This window comes from Podarcis erhardii (genome assembly GCF_964252035.2).
Source record: "Podarcis erhardii genome assembly, chromosome: 9".
Lineage (NCBI taxonomy): Eukaryota > Metazoa > Chordata > Lepidosauria > Squamata > Lacertidae > Podarcis > Podarcis erhardii.
This window is the reverse complement of record NC_138512.1, coordinates 19,690,408-19,706,545: the sequence shown is the minus strand read 5'-3', so window position 1 is coordinate 19,706,545 and position 16,138 is coordinate 19,690,408. Positions and strand designations below refer to the sequence as shown.

Here is a 16,138-nt window from a genome sequence, read left to right as displayed (position 1 = left end):
AAGCAACTGTCAAGGGAGATCAGAAGGACTTACTTATTGTTTCTCAACTAGTTTCCCTTTTTGTTTCTTTCCCCAAAACTGGAAGTAGCTTTAGACTGAGGGGTGGGGTGCATTTTTATTTTTATTTAGCCAGATAAACGGTTGAAAGCGGACAGAAACAATCAAATTGTCACAATCTCTGCCCCAACCTCCAATGGCACCAACGACTTCAGGTGTGCTATAACACCAGGTGAGTACAACAGAATCATTCCCCCCTCCTGCGATGGAATTCATGACATTCTAAGGGTGGGTACTCCAGATTGCATAGGTAAAAAGGTAAAGGACCCCTGGATGGTTAGGTCCTGTCAAAGGTGACTATGGGGTTGCGGCGCTCATCTTGCTTTCAGGCTGAGGGACCTGGCGTTTGTCCACAGACAGCTTTCCGGGTCATGTGGCCAGCATGACTAAATCACTTCTGGCGCAATGGAACACTGTGACAGAAGCCAGGGTACACGGAAAAGCTGTTTACCTTCCCGCACAGCAGTACCTGTTTATCTACTTGCACTGGTGTGCTTTCAATCTGCTAGGTTGGCAGGAGCTGGGAAAGAGCAACGGGAGCTCACCCTGTCATGGGGATTTGAACCATCAACCTTCTGATCAGCAAACCCAAGAGGCTCAGTGGTTTATTTAGACCACAGTGCCACTCATGCATAAAGTGAGCTTGTCAACAATCCTGGAAACCAGGGGTGCCAACTTGAATAAAATAAAATATTCAACTCCCCTTAATAATTTTATAGGGGGAGCTGAAGACACCTCAGCCCCTAGGAGTTGGCTCCTAGGCTGGCAGCAGTTCCCATTGAACTATCTGTGGCCATATTTCAAACAGTGAAAATCTAGACAGAAAAGTTGTTGAGCTTGCTTCGACAAAATCGCAATTTAAAAAAATTGCCGTTACGTCCGGATTTTCCTGGACATTTTCCCATACAGACTAGACTATTTAACTACTCTACCTGCTTCACACATCCTGAGTGCAGACATTTAAAGCACATTCATCTCACCCCCCTATATATATATATGTACACATACACACACACTGGGAACCATAGTTCAGGGGTGCTGGGAATTATAGCTCTGGCCAGGGATCAAATGCAGTTCCCAATATTCTTCTTTGGGTGAGTTTTCAGATGACTATCCAGTAACAAAAGATCTTCCTGATTGAGATTCTACACATCATTTGCTAACCCTTTCACTGCCTGCTAGAGGAGTAGAATCTCCATCTAGAACAAAGGGGTGGTAGCAGCAGTGCTTTTTTTCTGGGGGTATGCAGGGTTACACATAGCCCTAAACATTTGGTGAATCTTTGTACTTTTGTCAGTTTACTGTATTTATTTCCCCCCGATTTGAATTATAAAATGGCGATTTTCTTGAGACAAAATGAGAGTACCCCTGAACATTTTTTAAAGAAAAAAAAGTACTGGGTGGTAGTAATACTGGGATAATCATTCCTTTGCAAAACAAACAAACAAACAAACAAACAAACAAACAAACAAACAAGAAGTGGTTGGTGTTATGTGCTAGCAACTCTTTACTGTCTTGTTTAATTTTATCCTTACGTTGAATAACCTATATGCCTTTGCTACGGTCTGAGGTCGAACCTGCATTTGTGATTTTCCAGAATGTGAAAAGTGGCATGAAATTGTCGCAATCAGGGTTGCCACATTTCAAAAACCAGGACGCCCCGAAAGTTGTCAAGCTTCTTTTAGGAAGACCCCCAAAGTTGTCGAGCTTTTTTAAGGAGCAACACCTTTTGGAAATCCGCCCCTCCCCCAGATGTCAATTCCACCTTTGAAATCCCGGTAATGTCTGGGGAAATCCGGACGTATGACAGTCCTAGTAAAGACATCCTTGCCCCCTCTCTGGTGTGTACAGGAAATAAAAAAGGCAATGAGAAACACAGTGAGGGGAGCAATGACCTCCCTGTGTTTTAAGCAGCTAAGGCATACATAGATTTTTCACCAATTGCCGCACACCGAATTGCCCATGCAATGGTCAGGGATGATGGGAACTGTGGTCCAAAATATCTGGAGTGCACCAGGTTGGGGAAACCTCTCATGGAAGCAAGGTCATGGGGAAAAGATCCTCAGAATATGCCCTTAGTATTCTGGTGTGTTCTTGTATGGTCCAAGTTTTATTTCATATATTTGTTTATTTTAATTTTTAAGGGAAACCCCCCAAAGTTCTTTTAGACAACCCCCAAAGTCGTGGAGCTTTCTTTAGTACAAAGGTTTTCGAGTTACAGAGCTTTTCTTCTTCTTTTGGCCTTTTTGGCACAATTGCCGCTTTCCAAGGATGCCCGATTTGGGGAAAATTGTCCGGGATGCTGTTTTTGGGGACGTGTCCTGGAAAATAGGGATGCCCAGCAGCCCTAGTGCACAGTTATCTACCTTGCTGAAACAGCAAGGACGATAAACTGGCCTTCGGGCAGCTAGCCGAACAGGATAAAATTTCAGTTCAGATTTATGGGAAGTTGTTGTTAGGGGGGGGGAATCTGGTTTGGTGAGTTTGAAGGCTGGGAGTAGACAAGAGACAACCTCGCTACTGTGAAGAAAGGGAACTGTCGGGGCAGGGAAGGCCTGAGACCGACATTTCCCACAGCTTCAGCAAAAGAGGCAGAAGACTTAAGTTCTGGAAGCGGAATAGCTTAACTTTAAGGCTTTATGCCCAGTCAGGAATTTGGTCTAACCGATTAGCGCTCCTTTTCGCCTTTCTGGAATGCGTCTTTCAGGCCCATGAGAAGGGAGGGTATTTTTTTTTCTTTTTTGGGTTGGCTCATTGCAACTTTTTCGCCTTTCCAGTCTCCAGAAAATTGCCAAAGGACAAGGCGAGTGGTATCTCAACACTTCTCGTCTGAACAGGCCAACACATCTGCAAATGCAAAAAGATGCATTAACTCACGGTCCAGATTTTCCGGATTCCTGCAAAGGCTGCTAAGCTGACTTTCCATCCAGGTAGGCAGACTTCTTGGTGCCGTTGTGTGGGCTTTGAGGCTCCTGTCTTCTCCTCAAACTACGCTTTCCATTCTTTTATTTTTAAGTTTCCAGTTTTGCATTCTTCTGCAGCTGTTCTTTGAGACTTCCAGGACAGCCTTCCCTGATAGCTCTTTGGACATCTTGCTTAGCTGCATATACCTTAATTCCTTCCCCTTATTTCCCATGTTCCCATAAGTTTAATATTATCAGCTGCTGGTCACAAGGTATCGTCTACCTGGAATTTGTATCCGAGATCAAATTTCTGCAAGGTATTCCCTCCTCGTCAGCTTGTCAGCTTGATTTCTTATTTTCGATGCCATACTTGCAAGCTCTGCATGTTCCGTTAGTCTGCTTCATAAGCTGTGTTATTGGGATGGTAAACTTCTTTTTCTTTCTTCTTTCTTGGTGTGTGTGTGTGTGATTGATTGATTGAATGAGTGAGTGAGATAGACAAGGTCCTGTTCTTCCTTTTGTTTTAAGAGCAGAATACGCTGATCTGCTCGACTCAAGCTTTAAGAATTCCTAAGTGAATAAACACACCTTTGTGCCCTCCTCAGGAATAAAGGGTTGCTGTAGCTCAAAAAGTAAAAACCAGGACACCCCCAAAATGGTTGAGGTTTTTATTTTTTTTGGAAACCATCAAAATTGTCAAGCTTCTTTTAGACAAACACCAAAGTTGCTGAGATTTATTTTTTTTAACAATAATGCCCAAAGTTTGGATGAGTAGCAACCCTAAATTAGATCTGAATGACAATGTATCTATAGTATTGTATTATAAGAAGAAAAACACCCCCCAAATTGTTGAGATTGTTATATATATTTTTAAGGAAAACTCACAATTTTCTGATTGGCTTGCCTGAGATCCAGGACAAAGCGCCGCAAAGTCACCCCGGACGTCAATTGCACCTTTGAAATCTTGGTAATGTCCGGGAAAATCCGGATGTACGGCAGCCCAAACAAACAAACAAACAAATCCCTTTAGATCAGTACTAAACCCTGATATTAAATCAACACTGAAAATAAAGTAATGCTTGGTATGTTAACAAGATAATGAATATCCTTTCTCAGGGTTAACAAAAGACTTAGCAGCGTGTTTCATAGAACAAAATAGCCTTGAAGCTTATCTGAGATCCTAAACCCAGCTTGGCTGCGACTATGCCCCATTGAATTCAACAGGACTGCATGTGAGTAAATGTGGTTATTAGTACTGCACTGTGATTTTAAAGAGGGGTGGGGTGGATTTTTTATTTTTTTTTACCAGCAGGCTTGCTCTGACTGATCCATTTGGTTAGAAGTGACTTTGGCTGCAATCTTTCACAGCATTAGACTGTAATATTACCATATTATGCAAGCTTATTACCAAGTAAATATTCATAGGATGGTCCTATAAAATCCCAAGGACTCCAGTGTGACCAGGGTAGGAACTGGGCTATCCTTATATAGATGAATTGTATCGCTTATTTCCAGTTTCCTGAATTAAAATCCTAACAGGAGGAAGGCAAGGCAATGATAAAATCTAGATAATGAGCATTATTTCATCTCAAAACATGCCCTTAATTCTACCCCATCTGTTAATTGAGGTCATCTAAGTGGTGTTTCTGTACAGAAATGTTGGCTCTAGGAATGTTTTGGATCTCATAGCAGAATGAGCTTTCCTGCTTTCCCCCCTTTCTTTAAAGTTATCTTGGACAGTTGCACAGCAAGTGCCGTTTTTTTGTTTTAAGAGAAGGAGACCGACATTGAGCTTACTTGATTTCAAGGGGAAAAGAAAACTATTTGGTCTGTTGCAACAAATATGTAGCAAGTCGTTCTGCTGTTATGAGTCCTGTGATTTCCAGAGTTTTTGCAACCTTCTTTTCCCTCGGTATGCAAGTGTGGGATACAGGTGCCAGATTGCAAGGGTGGAAAGTTCATGCGCGGTTTAAGCAGAAACTTAAAAACCGAATACAGCTTACACTGTGGGAGAGGAAAACAAGATAAGAGCAGAAACATGCTGTTTCTTATACTCCACCCCCCCTTTCCTGGGAGAGCTTTATGGGCAAAATGAAAACACTGTCTAATTATAAATGGAGAAGGAAATGTCCCTGTGTGTTTGTAATTCCCCCCACACTCTCGTATTTTCCATACAAGTTAACACAGAGGTAGCAGCAGCAGCCCAATCTATCATCATTGTGTGATTTCAGCCCATTGCACTTTTCACTTGTGATGAAAACATTACAAAAGTCATGCATTCGTCTCGATTTGGACAGGGTGCTGTTGACTAAGGCCGATTGGATTCTGGTTAAGTGTCGGCTTGTGAAAGCTTCTGCGTGCGATTGTTTCACCACCTCAATATGACTTCGGGACTGTCTGTCTTGTGAACCAAAGAGGCTGCAGATTGAACCCATTTTGTGGAGCATATGCCTGGCGAATTTCTTTACAAGAAGTTCTGCGGGCGTCTCCGTGACCTTCTGGTGTGAGGCCGGGTCCTTGGAAAGGAGCCCGCTCACCCCAAGAGCAACATCATGTGTTTGAAAAATGGCATGCAGAATGAGATGCCTTGATTCCTGTGTCCCGTGCAAAAAGGACAGTGTGTCCTTTGGCGTTTTCTAAATTGTGTTTCACAAAGCACTGCTGCAAAAACAACTACTGCTTCTCCTCCGAAAAGTATTTTTGCTTAAAAACCCATTTTTTAATGGCGGGACCTCTCTCCCCCAATACCTAATACAGTGGTACCTTGGGTTACATATGCTTCAGGTTACAGACTCCGCTAACCCAGAAATATTACCTCGGGTTAAGAACTTTGCTTCAGGATGAGAACAGAAATTGTGCTCTGGCAGCGTGGCAGCAGCAGGAGGCCCCATTAGCTAAAGTGGTGCTTCAGGTTAAGAACAGTTTCAGGTTAATGAGCTTTAGAAAAATGGTGGAATGAAGTTATATGGCTTTGGCAGAAATGTTATAAGGAACTAGGTACAGATAGATTGTTAATGTATTAAAGGGGAAAAAATAAGGTTAGAATATGTTAAGATTAATTACAGGACAGAAAACAGAGGAAGATGGAAAGGAATTGCTGAAACAGTTAATTGAAGTGCAATACAAAAAGGGAGGTGTGAGGAAGTCAATGAAACAAGTGAATGAAAGCTAAGATTGAAAATATTGGAAGTGTTTTTAATTGTTTTTGTTTTGTTTTGTTAATTCAATGTTTTACATAGTGTTTTTGTTTTTGTCTTTGTATTGTATTATATTGATTTGTTTTAATTTTCTTTCTTTCTTTTTGTAATCTTTAAATTCTTAATAAATATATATATATTTTTAAAAGAACAGTTTCAGGTTAAAAACGGATCGCCGGAACAAATTAAGTACTTAACCCTAGGTACCACTGTAGATAAAAATCTGATGGAATATACACTCGTTTTATGCATCTGGGCTTCTTGCAATGTTGTATTCTTGCAAATGTTTTTCCATACTCTGGCAAGTTGTAGAGACAGTACCTGTGACCCCCTCTTTCCAGGCAATGATTTCAACAGCAGATTCACCTAAGAGTTTGTTCTGCCATGACCTGAGCAATCGTAGGAAGCCACGATGTAGCTGTTAAGGTATATTCATACGAGATTATTTTATTGGCTTTGGGTTTTCCAGTATCACATGGTCAAATACCACTCTAGCAGAGTGCTGCAAACCCATTAATCATTTTCAGCTTGTCATTATAAAAGATGTGGTTTTTATCATACTATGGCTGAAATCAGTAGGCATTTCAAGTAAGACATGGTTAGGCTCACATGTTTCTGGGATAAGGCCCCAATGAACATAGTGGGACATCTCGTGAGCATGGGCAGAATTGCACTGCATATTAAAATGAAATCAATGCGACTTAATTTGATTAAAATACATTTTATTAGTAGGTTGTGCCTCCCCCTCTGTGCTGAAAGCTTTCATCCATTTACAGCATTATCAATATGTGATTTTTATGTAGCAATAAGCCTGGAATCCTAAAGACACATATTAGGAAATAAATCCCCTATGCTCAGTGAGGCTTAAGCACCCTTCATTCAGGCTATAAGTCTGACAAGTCATTCAAGAGCTCATGAATGGCCTTTCTGACATAATTTATGCTTGCATTTTATATCATAAGGGTCTGTATCTTTGTATTTAGATGCTTGCTCCGTATTTTTCCATATACAACATGGGAAGAGGGACTGTCCTTTTATTTGTTTCCAGTCAAAAGGACTCTCTTAAGAATTCCCCCTCCCCTTAGACTTTCTCCCCTCCCATAATAACATGGTTCATGGTACACCTAGCCAGTGGCGTAGCGTGGGTTGTCAGCACCTGGGGCAAGGCAAGTAATTTGCGCCCCCTAACCTGTGGATTTGCGCCCCCTAACCCGTGGATTTGCCCTAACCCCAGAAGTTGCGCCCGGTGCGGCCGGCCCCCCCTGCACCCCCCACGCTACGCCACTGCACCTAGCTCTTGCCAAGATCAACACATCTTCTCAGTATCTTTGTCAAGATAAAGTCAGCTTTGTGTAGCTGGAACCTAAAGGGGTTTGGGTGACACAACATCTTCAAACAAGCACAATAGCTTCTTATTAATTCCAAGGACTACAGACATGCTAAGTTCTGGAGGTAGTTTTTATAAGAGTACAGTAAGCTCTCTCATTCAGTTTTCTTGATTATCTTAATTGATAGTGCCCTATCATGTTTATTTGTGTAACAATTCTAAGCCAGTTTTCATTCTGATGGATTCCAGGGAGATATACTGCAATCGTCATCATACCATATAATAAATAATCATATCATACATCCTTCATAAAAATAAAACTGAGAAGTAATAAAACTATCAGTAAGGTGGAAGCTGTTTTATCTGATAGATTGGGTTGGTCAGGGTTGGTTGAAAGACAGATCATTGGCCAATTCTCAGTCAATGATCAAAGATTGCTGGCATTTTTACTAACCATTTGCTAAGCAAGACCTTTCTTATTTTCTTCTGTAAGAGGGGAGACCCAGAATCACTTAATATATGTGAGTTATGCCTTAAAACAGTTTAGAGATCCTGTGGGTTTTGTTTTGGGTTTGTTTTTGTTTATGATAAAATCAAAAAACATTGGTGGATCATGGGATACTAGAAAATAACTAGAGCCTACAAGACTGAAATCACCCCACCTGTAGTGATTAGCTATTATTCTGCAAACATTTTATCAGTCTCGTTTTGTATTTTAAACAGCTTTATTTGTATGCAATTAGTAATGGACTTGCAACGATCTATGGCTGGTCTATTAAACAGAACTCCTGTTCATCCAGAATTCCAAAGAGCCAAATAATCTGTGTGTCTCCTTCTCCTGCCCATCTCCCCTTACTTCAGTCCTGTGGTCGGAAAAGGTTGTACATCTTTCATTTTACCTTTGATCTGGCTGGCTGGGTGGCATGTTCTGCTGGAATTGTCCTGCCTCTGCTGGAGGCAGGAGAAAACCGATAAATTCCTCCCGGCTGCCCTGTTCTCGAGCTACAATGCAACCATCAGATAACAAGCCCCTTAAATCTCTCCCCTTTCAGTTGTAATTGCAAGCCGGAGGTAGGCGGGTCTAGATCCTATTTACCAAACCCGGCAGCATTCCAGCAGAAGCTCACCTTGCCAAATTGGCTCTGAGTCCTAAGTTATAATGTAAAGAACTAACATTCCTTTAGAAACTGTAGAGGTGCATGGAGCTAAAATGGAATGTTAGTGCTCTTCAACATGCACAAGCAATTCTGCTTTAAGCTTGCTTGTAAAAGGTAAAAGAAGAAGAAGAGTTTGGATTTGATATCCCACTTTATCACTACCCTAAGGAGTCTCAAAGTGGCTAACAATCTCCTTTTCCCTTCCTCCTCCACAACAAACACTCTGTGAGGTGAGTGAGGCTGAGACACTTCAGAGAAGTGTGACTGGCCCAAGGTCACCCAGCAGCTGCATGTGGAGGAGCGGGGACGCAAACCTGGTTCACCAGATTATGAGTCCACCGCTCTTAACCACTACACCACACTGGCTAAAGGACTTGGACAGTTAAGTCCAGTCAAAGGTGACTATAGGATTGCAGCACTCATCTCGCTTTCAGGCCAAGGGAGCCGGCGTTTGTCCACAGACAGCTTTCTGGTCATGTGGTCAGCATGACTAAACCGCTTCTGGCGCAACGGGACACTGTGATGGAAGCCAGAGTGCACGGAAACACCATTTACCTTCCCGCTGCAGCGGTACCTATTTATTTACTTGCACTGGCATGCTTTCGAACTGCTAAGTTGGCAGGAGCTGGGACAGAGCAACGGGAGCTCACCCCATCGTGGGAATTTCAACCGCCAACCTTCTGATCAGCAAGCCCAAGAGGCTCAGTGGTTTAGACCACAGCGCCACCCGCTTGCTTGTATTACTGTGAGCCAATAGAGGATCCTGCAAAGCAGTTGGGGAGAGCAGAGTCTGTATAAACCAGGTCTTGTTCCCTTTCACCAGGTTTTATGTAATCTGCGTGAACGAGACACTTTTGGCGCCTTTGTAAAAAGTACGGCAATCTGACACACTGACTACAAAATATAATTTGCAATCTAATTTAAAACGACGATGATAGCACCATGGAGGAAGTGAAAACTAGGAGGGAAACTTCCATTCCCATCAGAGAAGGATTGTGCAAGCAGGGTGAAAGAACACACTTGGTTTTCAGTTTCGTGGCCTCTAAATGAACTGCCCAGGGCACATAATGCAAAGAACAAAGCTGGAGGGCGGGGAAATGCAAAGTGAATCCCGAAGTACATGGAGATGGCACGCCTTCTTTCAGAACAGGTCTTTCTGACTCCTCTAGTGCTCCAAGCTGGGTAGGAGACACCTCCCAGTAGAGGCTAGTCTTTTGGGGCAAGCAGGCCACTGCCCTCTAAGTTCAGTCTACCCTCCTACCACCTTGTCTTTTTACCTACAACCAATCCAGAACAGGGCAACCTGCCAGCTACTCCCTCCTTAGGGTTGCCCTGTAGACTTCTTCTTCTCTGGCCATCACTCATAGCCGAGGAAGATTGTCTTCCACAAACACGGTCTTAACAGTGAGTCCGTAAGTGACTGTGGAGGCCAGTTCTGGATCCACACATCCTTCCACAGTGGGGACATAGGTTTCCGGGTGGGAGTTGATCATGGTGAGGGTTTGCCAAAGGTGCCTTCCTCTTAGCTCATTTCTCCCTTTTGTCTTGAGTTTGAGCATCTTCAAAGTCCATGACACCTTTGGTAAAGGCTGTTCTCCAATTGGAGCGCTCGCAGGCCAGTGTTTCTCAGTTGTCAGTGTTCATATTACATTTTTTGAGATTTGCCTTGAGAGAGTCTTTAAACCTCTTTTGTTGACCACCAACATTACGCTTTCCGTTTTTAAATTCGGAATAGAGTAGTTGCTTTGGAAGACGATCAACAGCATGACCGGTCCAACACAGTGGATGCTGAAGAATAATTGCTTTGACACTGGTGTTCTTTGCTTCTTCCAGTACACTGGCATTAGTTCGCCGGTCTTCCCAAGTGATGCGTAAAATTTTCAGAGACACCGTTGATGGAAGTAGTACTCATCAGGGAAGAAGATGGGGGCAAAACTAGAATTAACTGGCTCCTACCTATCATCAGCTCTTGGCTCCACATACCGTTGGGCTCCCTGGCTTCTGTCCCGCCAGTGCCAATCGGCATCAGCCACCACTCCCATTTCTTTTCAGGTGGACATATCTGAAACTGTCCTCCATTGCAAGTAAGGCCCTCTTGACCCCTTCCGATTGTATGATTCTGTGATTCCTCACACTTTGAAATTATCTCCTTCTCCCCTCCCACAGGTCACCGGTCTGTTCTCTGGGTAGAGTAAGTAAGGTCTGAGTTCAGGTTGGCACTCACTTAGAACAGCTTCTAGAGCCTTGCATGGTAGAACCCTTTGCTCTGAGTGAGTATGGAGCATGGAAATAACCCTATCAGCACTTACCTGGAATTAAGACCAATTGGTCCCATAGGATTTACTTCTTAGCAGACATGTTTGGGATTGCCCTGTAAAAGGATGCTTACTGCTGTACAATAAAATATTTCCTTCTCAAAGAACTCTGAACTGGTTGCAAGGCCAATACATACATACATACTTAATATACCGCCCAACACCCAGGGGTCTCAGGGTGGTTCACAGAATAAAATCAAGATGTAAAACCACAAAATACATAATTAAAATAAAACAACAACCCAATAGCCCCACCAAAAAAAACACATTTTAAAAGGGCATAGGATGTTGATCGGATCAACCAGGTTTGCCTGGTTAAAATGGAGCGTTTTGTTTCTAAAGGTGTTTTCCTCCGGGCAAGCGGCGTCATTTGGGCGGCAGTGCCAGCGGCAACTCGCCTCAGATCACCTGACACGGACCCACCGCCGCCGTGGCTACCTTACCGTAAATACCCCAGCCCAGGCAGCAGCAAGAAGAAGCTGGCAGCGGCGGCAGGTTAGGGGTTGGGGCGCAAATTACTTGCCTTGCCCCGGGTGCTGACAACCCACGCTACGCCGCTGGCTTGGCTGCTAAATTCTGCACTAGCTGCAGTTTCAGAACCATCTTCAGAGGCAGCCCTACATATAACGCATTACAGTAATCTAACCTTGAGGTTACTCTTACATGGATTGCAGAATCTGCATTTAGAGCTGATGTAGTTTGCTTCATAGCAGATGCCCATTTCTTGTGGAAGGGGCTTCTTGCCAGGTAGGGGCAGAGCTACTGTGCTAGCTCCCCAGCAAGTAGGTTGGCATAGCTTCCCAGGAGGGGGATGATGACGAGGAAGTTGGCATGGTGCAAGCACATTGCAGAGCCAATCTGGTGCTCCCGCCGGCGCTTTTTCACCATGCCGACCTCCCTGCTCCTGGTCAGCTGCACTGACTCACCTGCAAGCTAGTGGAGCATGTACCCCTCATCCACATAAAAAGCCGCTTCTGATTCTTGGGATATATTGAAATCTCTGAAGCACAACAATTTGTGGATCCTGCTCCTTCTTCTGTAGGCTTTGGTGCTTCTTCTACTTAGCTGCAATATTTTGGTACGTTCGCTATTGTAACTTGGGGACCACTTGCCACTGTAGCTTCTCACTCACAACACTTGCAGTTGGTTACCTGGTGACCCATCTACCTGTCTGCCACAAGCTGCTTTCATGGTCTACTCTGCTGTGATTGCAAAGGGCTGAGAAATTAAATGGTTCAATATGGGTAATGACATATTTTTAAGAGTTATTTTTCCAAATAATTATGGTTGTAATGGTCGGAGTGACAGCTGGTCAGAATGCATCCCTGCTTGCCTGCTTCCCTGATTTCCAGTCTACTTTAAAAGACAGCTGAAACATATGGCATATGTTTCTAAGGTATTTCCCTATGTAAACTCCCACCATTATTCTTTGGCAAATAATAGGAGGTTTAAATGCTTTCAAAATGGAGAATAGGTTCCGTTTTCCTCCTGCTTAGTCAATGTGGTCGATGAGCCATTTGAGTCATGCCTGTACACATTTGAATAGTCTCTTCACAAACCCACGTTTTTATTTTTTTGTTTTTAATTTCTTTTTGCTCTTAACTTATTTTCGACTTTTTATGATGTTATTGTTTGGTTTTATGTGCTTCTGTTGCTGTAAACCGCTATATTTTAATGATGTTGTTGTTTAGTCGTTTAGTTGTGTCCGACTCTTTGTGACCCCAGACCAGAGCACTCCAGGCACTTCTGTCTTCCACTGCCTTCCACAGTTTGGTCAAACTCATGCTGGTAGCTTCGAGAACACTGTCCAACCATCTCGTCCTCTGTTGTCCCCTTCTCCTTGTGCCCTCCATCTTTCCCAACATCAGGGTCTTTTCCAGGGAGTCTTCTCTTCTCATGAGGTGGCCAAAGTATTGGAGCCTCAGCTTCAGGATCTGTACTTCCAGTGAGCACTCAGGGCTGATTTCCTTAAGAATGGATAGGTTTGATCTTCTTGCAGTCCATGGGACTCTCAAGAGTCTCCTCCAGCACCATAATTCAAAAGCATCAATTCTTCGGCGATCAGCCTTCTTTATGGACCAGCTCTCACCTCCATACATCACTCCCTGGAAAACCATAGCTTTAACTATACAGTAGTACCTCGGGTTACATACGCTTCAGGTTACACACTCCACTAAGCCAGAAATAGTGCTTCAGGTTAAGAACTTTGCTTCAGGATAAGAGCAGAAATCGGGCTCCAGCGGCGCGGCGGCAGCAGGAGGCCCCATTAGCTAAAGTGGTGTTTCAGGTTAAGAACACTTTCAGGTTAAGTACGGACCTCCGCAACGAATTAAGTACTTCACTCGAGGTACCACTGTATGGACCTTTGTTGGCAAGGCAATGTCTCTGCTTTTTAAGATGCTGTCTAGATTTGTCATTGCTTTTCTCCCAAGAAGCAGGCGTCTTTTAATTTCGTGACTGCTGTCACCATCTGCAGTGATCATGGAGCCCAAGAAAGTAAAATCTCTCACTGCCTCCATTTCTTCCCCTTCTATTTGCCAGGAGGCGATGGGACCAGTGGCCATGATCTTCATTTTTTTGATGTTGAGCTTCAGACCATATTTTGTGCTCTCCTCTTTCACCCTCATTAAAAGGTTCTTTAATTCCTCCTCACTTTCTGCTATCAAGGTTGTGTCATCTGCATATCTGAGGTTGTTGATATTTCTTCCGGCAGTCTTAATTCCGTCTTGGGATTCATCCAGCCCATCCTTTCGCATTATGAATTCTGCATATAAGTTAAATAAACAGGGAGACAATATACAGCCTTGTTGTACTCATTTCCCAATTTTGAACCAATCAGTTGTTCCATATTCAGTTCTAACTGTAGCTTATTGTTGCACATAGAGATTTCTCAGGAGACAGATGAGGTGATCAGGCACTCCCATTTCTTTAAGAACTTGCCATAGTTTGCTGTGGTCGACACAGTCAAAGGCTTTTGCATAGTCAATGAAGCAGAAGTAGATGTTTTTCTGGAACTCTCTAGCTTTCTCCATTATCCAGCGCATGTTTGCAATTTGGTCTCTGGTTCCTCTGCCCCTTCGAAATCCAGCTTGCACTTCCTGGAGTTCTCGGTCCATATACTGCTTAAGCCTGCCTTGTAGAATTTGAAGCATAACCTTGCTAGCGTGTGAAATGAGTGCAATTGTGCAGTAGTTGGAGCATTCTTGAATGATACTGCTCCAAATATTTTTTTCTATAAATTAAAAAAAATGGCTAAAGCTTGGAAAGCCTTTGCTTTCTGCCATTGCAGAGAATCTGAAGTTTTCCTGTACAGTATTACTTAATTTGTATCTAGCTCCAACTTCCATGGGAGAGTGGATAACTTGTTTCCATAAATGTTTTGAAATGCCACCGTTTCTGAACTTCTCTGCGAAGGCCAAACAATTTGACGGAAGCAAAGCCAAACCAGCTCAAAGAGCTGAATGGTTAATGCCCATGTCCCCACTTTTCGCTTTAAGAAAGAGAAGCAAAAAATTGTTTTCCACTTATATACTGGTTCCCATCCAAGAGAAGTATCAGGTCTGCAGCTGCTGAACTGTACCAATAATGTACCAATAATTCACCCAGATTGCCCACTGGCCCGAAGATACTCTTTATTGAGCATTCGTCTTGATTGACTTTCAAGGAGATGGTTGGCTATTTAGTTCAGATTTAGATAGTGTGGCGTCAAAGCAAATGTTCTCCCACCCTTTCCGGGGCATTTCCCTATCACTCTCCTTATTGCAAAAGGTCCATTGTTTGGGTTTTTTTTGGGGGGGGGTAACACATTTATTGCACAAGACTTCTAACCAACTATATCCATGCAACCTGAATTTGTGACTGAACTCCATCCGAAAACTGAGACAGGCCAGAAGTGTCCACTTTGTCCTGCTTTGACCTCACTGCTCCGATGGCAACATAAGAGAGAGAAAATAAACAGAATCGAATAGAGTCATTGAGCTGGAAGGGACCTCAGGGGTCATCTAGTCCAACCCCCTGCAATGCAGGAATCTTTCCCCAAATTCAGGGATTGAACTCACAACCCTGAGATTAAGAGTCTCATGCTCTACTGACTGAGCTATCCATGATGGAATGTGGAGGCATAGTTTTGCCTTTGGACTCATTTACAATTTAAGCAACTAAAAATATTCCAACATAATTGCCAACAAAGCAAAGGTAAGACCTTATTCTCCACAATGCTTTTGCAGTATGAAACAGAAACCCCCATGGCTAGTCAAGGAGTACTTTGAACTGAAGTACAGTATGCTTTTTCCTGAAGGGGACCTCTTGTTTTTGCTACTGCTTGGGGTGCTGGGAACGAGACGGTGGGCCTATGCTCCATCCAAACTGGAACAGAAGCAATTTTAAAAATAATAAGCCTAGCACTTGATTTAGTGACTGCCTTGGCAGGGAAATGATTGTGTCAGAATAGATAGTACTCAAAGCTGCCCTTAACTCTGTAAGATTTGCATGCTTTCTTGGTACGAATAAGACTATCAAATAGGGAAGGGGGATTGGAATTAAATTCAGCATAACAACCCCCCACCAGACTAAAAAAATAATTCTCCATATAATAAGAATCTTAAAAATATTCACCGAATAGGAAGCATATCATATTCTCTGCCTCCTGCAGCAGCAAAATTGCAAGTTTAGACTTTGGAGCCTTAGGAAACGTTGTTTTGCCTCATTAACCGTGCGACTTTGGAGTTTGCTCCTACCCTGTAGAGGAACATATGGGTATTTGTCTGGGTCTTAACACTTGAGTACACTCACTGCTATTTACACTAGTATTAGAGCTCACGATGGCTTATGTCAAGGTGCAGAATAATGTAGATTTTTAAAGGGCCACATTGTATTTGGACACAAGAATGGGTGGAGGGAGAAGGCAGGAGAAACCTTCCTGTATACTGAAAATGCTGGTGTTCAAAAAGAAAGAAAGGGAAAGTTTGCCTCCTCCGAAACAGGAGTCAAATCCACAACATACATTGAAAGCACATTCCGTGTGTATTCCTTCTCCTCAAAGAATCAAGGGAACTGTCGTTTGTGCTGAGCAGGATCCTAGGATTCTTTGGGGTAAACCATGACCGTAAAAGTGATATAAATGTGTTTTAAAGCAGGCATCTTCAACCTTCTAAGACCCAGGACCCACTTTTAACTAAAATAT

The 16,138-nt window shown here is 43.1% G+C and overlaps 1 protein-coding gene and 1 long non-coding RNA gene across 5 annotated transcripts in view; one reads left to right on the top strand and one right to left on the bottom strand.

Annotated features, from left to right (window-relative positions):
- Nucleotides 1-2,676: 2,676 nt before the first annotated feature.
- LOC309349713 lies at nt 2,677-15,635 on the bottom strand. Its single transcript, XR_014160124.1, has 2 exons — nt 15,571-15,635; nt 2,677-2,904 (listed from the first exon to the last, which is right to left on the bottom strand). It is a non-coding gene; the product is annotated as an uncharacterized lncRNA (long non-coding RNA).
- RBM47 (RNA binding motif protein 47) overlaps nt 2,851-16,138 on the top strand; it is an 87,422-nt gene continuing 74,134 nt past the window's right edge. For 3 of the 4 annotated variants that reach the window (XM_081875815.1, XM_081875813.1, XM_081875814.1), the window contains exons 1-2: nt 2,851-2,987; nt 4,077-4,192. The gene's annotated coding sequence lies outside the window, so the exon portion shown is untranslated. The remainder of the gene's footprint in view (nt 2,988-4,076; nt 4,193-16,138) is intronic. The other variant, XM_081875808.1, reaches the window with a different exon arrangement.